Genomic DNA, 8491 nt, shown 5'->3' on the forward strand with positions numbered 1-8491 from the left:
GAGGAGGGGCAACCTGGGTTTAAAGGGTTAGTTCACCCAAAAATGAAAATTAGCTAATAATAAAAGTGTTTATTACGTTTGAAATATGGATATTTTTCTTACAAAAACGCATGGATTCACTACAGAAGGCCTTTATTCACCCCCCGGAGCCGTCTGAAGCACGTTTTATTATGAATGCGCGAGCTTTATTTGACGACTTGTGGACTGTTCAACTGCAACACCCGCTGACTGCAATGATAGAGCTTGGAATAGCCAAGACAATTTTTAATATAACTCCGACTGGATTCGTCTGAAAGAAGAAAGTCATATACACCTATATGCTTCGAGGATGAGTAAAACACAAGCCAATTTTCATTTTTGGGTGAACTAACCCTTTAAGTGCTTTGCTCAAGTCACAATCAAATCACCAAACCTTCTGGTTACCAACCTTGATTCACTACACTACACAACATTTAGTTTCATTTAGTCTTTTATGAGAGGCCATGCTCTCCCATTTTCTTTTCAATAACTGATATCCCACCAACCGTCATTCAGCACTGCCTCACTATTGCTATCCTCCCTCATCAACTCGTGGAAGCTTACCATTGTGCCTGCTTTCATCACAGTTCCTCTGTAAGAGGATGCCAAGTCCTCCACTCTGTTCATCGGATTGTCAGTGATGGTTCCAGCAGACACTGATGAAGTGTGAAGTGATGAAGGAATGTTTACAACCACTGGTTTTTGTTTTTTTTTGTGGTCATGGTCTTATCATGCAGTGGTAAAAGCCTTCAGCTAACACTGAAAAGATATTATATAAGATATTCATATCATTTATATATTTTTCTGTCTTTGGATTTGCAAAAGATTATATCTATTATTATATCTATGAGAAAATCCAGCTAACTATAGAAAACAAAAGTTGTCCTATAACATACACCCTCTCAAATAAATAAACTCTTTGAAATGTACTTGAAAAAGTGCAGACACACTGGCTAAACATACTACCTTTGACCACAATTACATACAAGCCAGAAGTGAAAGGAGTTAAGAGCAGATTCACCATGTTTGGCCCACATGTGGGCAGAGATCAGCTAATGCATAATCCAGAAACACAATGACCTCAATCCTGTAAATCTGTCAATAGAATATCCGACACTTTTGTAATGATAGCACAGACGTAGCTGTTATTTAAAACATCCTACACACAAATATGTATTTCTTTGTGCTATGCTCATCCTATTACTGGAAAATTTCACAGATTATTCTAAAATTCTTAAGTAGTTAGGAACTAGACAATGAGCAGAATTGGTGCATGACTTTGCCCTTTTCCCTTTTTTGGAAAGAATTCACCTCCATCAAAATCTACAGTATAGCAGTGCTCCTCAAACTGGTTATGTGTCATATTTTACACTGGACTAGTAGTTGTGACCCAAGTACCACAAAAAGTAAAACGTTAAAAAAAAGTCTTAATGCATTTCATATTTGATTTAAAACCAAACATAAAATAATAATATTGTCATGAGATGAAAAGACCCAACAAAACAACAAAATTATTAAGTACTAAGTAGGAAAACTGACAATATTTAAAGAACATAGTGTGATTTACCAGCCTAACACATGGTACATGACAAATGTATATTAACACTGACAAAAAAAAAGATATGGGGTTTTCCTCCCTACTTGTGCGTTATAATATACTTTTATACTTTCCTCCCTCCCTATAATATACACTAAAAATACTTCTCTACACTAAGATCCCATCAGCACAGAATTGCAACCCATTTTAGTGGGTTCACTCCTATATTAAAACAATTCAGTTTGGCATGCTTTATACTAGAATACATGTTGTTAAATGCAAATTATGTTGTGAAATGAAATGCAAATTAATGCAAAAAAAAAAAATTCTTAAAGGAAGTGTTTACACAAAGGCAACATGTTTGGCAGTGTATTTCATACATCACTGTTCACTACTGCGGAAGAAACTTAGGGCTGTTTTGGAGATGAAATCCTCCCTGCAAATCTACAACAGTCCTGAGGTGCAACACATCAGATTATCTGGTCCAGTCCAGCCTATTTCTTCACATGCAATGAGGAGAACGCAATTTCAAGATTTCAAGCAGTGCTTACTCAGAGAGTTTTTTTTTTTTTTTGAGGCGAAGGGCGATGGCAGTCATTGCAAAGCTAGGGTTGGTGGCATCATAATAAAACAGAGCGGTTTGTTTGCTGCAGAGATTTCCTTCTTTATACTCCAAGCTGTCACTGATGAGCTGAACCAGAGCATGGGTCAAAGACTAGATAAAGGCCTCTGAACCAGGAAACAATCAGGAGGCATGTGGAACATTATAAGAAGCTGTACTGCTGCAGTGATAAAATGGATGAATACACATATTAATAATAAGAGGAACCAGAGCCACTATGCATCAGTGTTAACATAAATAAAGGATGTGATACGTTGGGCACAAAACATTGTGTCATTAAGGACCACTACAACATTAGAAATGTACACAATCAGACACTTTATTTGATAAATTCATAAAAGCAGAAAATCAATAGTTGATATTGAAAACTGGGGCTATTATTTGCAGTGTAGTTACAGTTCATAAGAAGAAATGTAATTTATCATTTAATATTAACTTTAATATAAAATAAGCTTAAAAGTGCCCATATTATGCTATTTGAAATGTTTATAATTTGGTTTTGGGAGTCCACAACAACAGGTTTACATGCATAAAAAGGTCAAAAAACACTTTCATTTTCTTATAATACGCATTTAAATTTACCTTATTTCTCAACTACTCTCAAACGATTCATTCAAAGATTCATCTTTCCAAACCGCCCTTTGTGTGAGGCTACTCTGCTCTGATTGGTCCGATTACCCAGTCTGTTGTGATTGGTCTACTATGGAGTCAATTCAATGCCACATATATTCAACAAAATAATTGAAGTATTGCAAAAGAAAATAGTTTTACAAGCGAAAATTCAAGTATTGAGAAAAAATAAATGTGCTTTTTGTAAACAAAAATAAAAGAATTGCAAAATATAAATGAAGTATTGTGAGGAAAAAAAAAAAGTTTTGCAAACATATTTTCCATGGCTATAGCTACTAATTTTTTTGCAGCGCTGCTTTTATTTTGTGTTTCAGTCAAGTGTGAGCTTGCAATAGTGTTTACTGGTCCAAACAAACTGGACACTGACCCATCTTTCAAGGACAACCATTTTATGAATCCTGCGTTGAACTCGCGGAGATTGGGGAAGCAAAATTTGGGGATTATACTTCTGTGGTATCGTAGTAAAGATGAATTTTAAACACTGATTCTTCACAGCCTCATTCTTTGGAAGAGAAAATAAACCGAATTTACTTTTTCACAGTGCAGAGCACAGCGTCTTGTCGACATATGATATCCACTATTGATGTGACGTTCGGCACAGAGGCTTCGAAGCTTGTACAAAAAAAAAAAAAAAAACATCTCACAGGGAATTCGTTTTGCCATAATCACGTGATCTGTGACGTTCAAGCTTCGTTTTTCGCACACAAACACCTGTGCAACTTGTTGAAAAGCTTTGAGTAATGAACCTTTTTATGATACAGTTGAGGGGAAAGCCTCGGTGCTTCGCAAAGCTTCATTTCACCATCACTAATATCCACACGAACGAGCTACAGCGTTTGAGGGGTTCAAGTTTTCGTGGGATGTCCACGCAGGACGTAGGCGGGCATTATGCAAATGTGGCAACTTGTGGCATATGAACTTCATGGAAATGGGATTCGAAATTTAAACGACTCATTGAAGCGATTCAGAGTCGACTGGTTTTGAGAGACAATAGCTTTATTTATGATGCACTTTCAGCTTTACAACTTTGCAGACTGTTTACAGTCAAATACAGCTACGTTACACACTGCATGAAAGGTAATTTTCAAAAATCCATAATAGGGGCACTTTAATATTATACTGTACAACATATTTGTAGTAATTGATATATGTTACACCTTTTCATTTTTATACATTTAATTAAATTACATGTACAGTATTTGCCTGTTTAAAAACACAAGAAGGGGTTCATTATAAAACAATATACAAGTTTCTATAATATATTATCAGCGATTTTATATATATATTTTAAATATTTGTTGTGATCTGTTTCTACTCATTTTAATATTATTAATTAATTAATTTTAATATTACAAATATACAAAAGCAGGAAAAGTAAATATTGTAAAAGGTTGCAGAAATATTTACATCAAATTTAGATAAACTTTTCAGACAGGCATGCAGATAAATGAGAAAGAAATGTTTGTGTTAAATTGTTCATAAAAACATTACTATACAAACTGTCAAATTCAGTTCAGTGCAACAATTTATATAAGAATGGATTCATGGACAATTTACACCGAAATTCCTGCTCTTATTTCATGAATGAGGCCAACAGAGCTGTTGTATAAACGGCCATTTCCTGCATCACACTTTTGACACTGGTGTAGCCACAGGCCATGGACCTTCTGGAAGAAACCCTTGGGAATCTTTGGATTCCGGTGTCTGACCAAATACTTCCACTGGGCTACAAAAATGTACATGATTGACTCTTTCGGCTTTACCATTTAACCCACCCTGGCCAATACTGGCAGCTTGACTACCTCCAACTGGTTGGCTGGCCCAGCTGAAGTTCTGGCCGTTCTTGAGAGCAGCCAGATGTTTGATGTCCAGAGTAGCGAAGGTTGTAAACTGTACTCGATTCCTTTTGTTTGTTGGAGAATGTAGAGGTTCACTGCGAACCGGCCTTGCCAGCAGGGTGGCTGATCTGACAGCCATCGGAGGCAATGGAGCCATCGGATCCCGCCTTGGAGGAAGCGTGTTGGTTCTTCACCCCAGAGTGGCAGTTCTCTCCTCACCTGCAATGGCTGGGATCTCCCTTGGCTGGATTGTCTCCGGGCCTCTGCTATTCTGCATCTGAACGGCTCTCGGGATCTTCACAGCTGCCTGCATCTCCTGCTTGGAGGTAGTTGCAATCGGCACAGCTCTGTTTTGCTCTGCAGCTGTGCCTAGACGTACCCAGTGATGCTTGTGCTCGGACTGACCCTGTCACTGAACCGGAGACTTCTTGCTGCGTGATCTTGCACTGTTGGTAGCACAGTGAAGCAAGATGGCGATAACGGCCAAGCAAGAGAGTCCTACCAATGCATAGATGCAGACCTCTATGTCTGTGAACACACTAAACATCTGTATCAGATCGCTCTCCACTAGGGGTGGTTCTCGCTTGGGTTCTTCCGGTGGAAATGGGAAGTTGGCGTTCTCAAGCAAGTTTCCATACCCATTCTTTATTGGACTTCTGGGACCTACAGTAACAAGTGCTCTGTCTGCGACAGGCTTGGTAATGAGTGTTTTATCCATAGTGTTTATTGACTTAATTGTGGATAAGCCATCTCCTATTGCTTCTTGAAAGTTGGATTTGGTTGCTGCTTTGATCGCATTTGTGGTGCTCTCTTGGATAACGGTGTGTTGAAGTGTGTTCAGAGGGGATGTAAGGATCAATTTGTCTCCATCCTCACCATCATTGGCCCGGTCACTTTCTTTTCTGCCAGTCCCTGCAAGCTGTTCATCCGGCGGGAATTTCACCTTCACCATGCCTCCACCCACAGCCAGTTTGCTCTTGCGTTTAGATTTCTGACAGGCCTCACAGATAGCTAGCTCCGCTCTGAGCAGTAAGCCCTGTCCCTCGGATTCAGCAACCACAACAAAGATGGACCCTGGGATCTTCCGCACAGATGCTACCCTTGGGTCCAGTGAAGAAATGGTGAGGGAATAACCACTGGGATCGTACAGATCAAGAGGAGTCTGGGAGCCATCACTGAACTTTAGCCAGCAGCCAACCACTGCCTCCTGTAGTATAAAATAATAAATATCAACTTAAACATTATGTACCACTATAACAGGCTCATCCAAGTTTGAAGCATCAAAGCTGGTCAACTTGGAAATAATTTCCAGTTAGCATGATAGCTAGAACTACATCTTAATGATATGGCCATGTTAATTTCATATTAAGTAGCTCTTTGGCAGGGTGTAGTATGTCAGAGGTGTCCAATCCTGCTCCTGGAGGGCCACTGTCCTACAGAGTTTAGCTCCAACCCCAATTAAACACACCTGAACAGCTAATCAAGGTCTTACTAGACATACTAGAAACTTCCAGGCAGGTGTGTTGAGGCAAGTTGGAGGTAAACTCTGCAGGACAGTGGCCCTCCAGAACTGAATTTGGACACCCTTGTAGTATGTGATAGGCTTAAAAAAAAACATGCATTGTTTGTGTTCAAAACTCCATTTGCTTAACCACCAGAGGGCACAGTGTAGAGTTTGTACCATAATAAGCTGTGGCACAATAACCCAGAGCTGTTGGCTAATACAGTATAAGCAAACGGCACCACAGGCTGTCCTATATTCTGGGGTGAAATACATTATGCATTGCCTTAGGAGCTCTGCTTGTAAAGCCCATCAAGAGACGAATGAGGCCTCTCGCTGAGTACTAATAGCTTGACATTGATTGGATCATGTTATGCCACTCAGACCTGGCACTGAAACAGGCAGTTATATGAAGAAATTTAGAGCATAGTTTTACTCGTTGTACAACTCTTGTTCCTTATGCCTAATGGTCAGTGCCTCTCGTAGATAGTGATTAACGGTACCAGACACTAAAGATTCTTTTAAACAGCTTGGATGGATGATGCATTTCTTTAGTAGCTAATATGAATGTCAATTTAATGTAAATGCAATGTTAATTTAGTACCTTTAATCATTTAAAAATAATTAAATAATAAAAATGCAAAAAAGTTTTTTTATTTATAATTATTAAAAGTATTTAATTTATTAAAGACTGAAAGAGTCGTTCATGCAGGACAGAGTTTTGGGTTGTTGAACTGTTTCTAATTTCACACAGTATTTCAAAACCAGTACTCATGGTGCAAAATGCAATGCACAGGTAATAATGCGTGAATCTATAGATTGCTTTGCACTGTACTATATGCCAGTTCAATGTTCAATGATATGGAAAAAAAACTACAATACATTGACATTTAAAGCCATTTGTTCTATTCCATTTTTATGTGTCAACCACAATTAACGTCATGTCTTTGAATTATCTTTTGGGGGGCTTTTCTCTTGTCTCTTATATATGCAATTTTTTGTGGTTTGATTAATTAGCTTATAATTTGATTAATTAGACTGACAGCCCATGTAGCTACATGAATTACCTGCTTGGGGTAGTGTATGATCTCCTGTGTAGTTGTCTTGGCAACGATGGCCCTGCTACTTCCTGGGCTGCAGATTCAGGGAAAGGCCAGAGACCAGCTGCACGCCCAGCTCTGTAATACTGACTTTATCATCCAGAACCCGGATCATCCTCTCAGCCAGAACCGAGTTCGACAACGGAGACATCACCTGATCAACAAAAACCAAAACACAACAGAAAACAGCATGGCATAATTTCTAATTTATTTGTCTTCCAATAAAAAACAAGCACAAAACAAGCAATCCATCTATGTGCTGTCTGTATTGTCACTCATATTAATTAAACCCACACTAAACTTTGTTGTCTTAATGAATAATGAGAATCATGCAAAGCTGACATCTGCGGGCGACTCTGTCATTATTACCATTACCTGCACAGTGGTGACTCCCACAGCCTTGCCTGTCAGCACGGATCCTGCCTGCAGGCGAGCGATGCTCGTATCCCCAACTCTCAGAAAGTAGCGCACCAGCCGCGTCACATCTACCTGCCAATCAGAGCCAAGGAAGTATGCAGGAGATGGACTGCTTGGATCTGGCGATTCTGCGGTGAAGACCGTAAGCACTCGAATCAAACTGTGCTGATACTGCAGCATGCAGCCTCGGCCCTTCCTCTCATCCTCTTCCTCTGTGTCCCAGCTCACTCTGAGAAACATGCGGAGAGAAGATGAACAACTCTTTTCCTCACTTTCCTGTTCCTAATATATGTTTTTTTCTGCTATCTGCTATTTGACTATGCTCAGCAATCTCTCATCTCTACCTTATAACGAATGTCTCTGCAATGTCATAAAAAACTGCCAGGATATCTCTGCGGAACACATTCTCTATTCTAACAAGAACGCCTTAGAGCAGTTTTAAAGTGGAAAAAGTCTGTATGAGGTGGAACATCAAATATAGAAGTTCTGAGCTAGGAACCAAAATTAAAAATAATACGAGAAAATAAAATTCAGAGTGGAATACAAGATTCAAAATTCAAGAACAATTCACAATATAAATTGTGCATTAAAATATTATTAAAGGGTTAGTTCACCCAAAAATGAAAATTTGCCTGTGTTTTACTCACCCTCAAAGCATCCTAGGTGTATGTGACTTTCTTCTTTCAGACGAATCCAATCGGAGTTATATTAAAAATTGTCCTGGCCCCTCCAAGCCTTTCAATGGGGGTATAAGCAGATGTTGGTTGTCAACAGTTCAGAAGACGTGAAATAAAGTGCGTGCATCCGTAATAAAACATCCCTCACACG

General features: G+C 39.0%; 1 pseudogene; it reads right to left on the bottom strand.

The window, feature by feature from the left end:
* Positions 1-4144: 4144 nt before the first annotated feature.
* The window catches only part of LOC107684907 (transmembrane protein 132D-like), a 25388-nt pseudogene continuing 21041 nt past the window's right edge, over positions 4145-8491 (bottom strand).

Source organism: Sinocyclocheilus anshuiensis, unplaced genomic scaffold, assembly GCF_001515605.1.
Source record: "Sinocyclocheilus anshuiensis isolate Anshui unplaced genomic scaffold, SAMN03320099.WGS_v1.1 scaffold633, whole genome shotgun sequence".
Lineage (NCBI taxonomy): Eukaryota > Metazoa > Chordata > Actinopteri > Cypriniformes > Cyprinidae > Sinocyclocheilus > Sinocyclocheilus anshuiensis.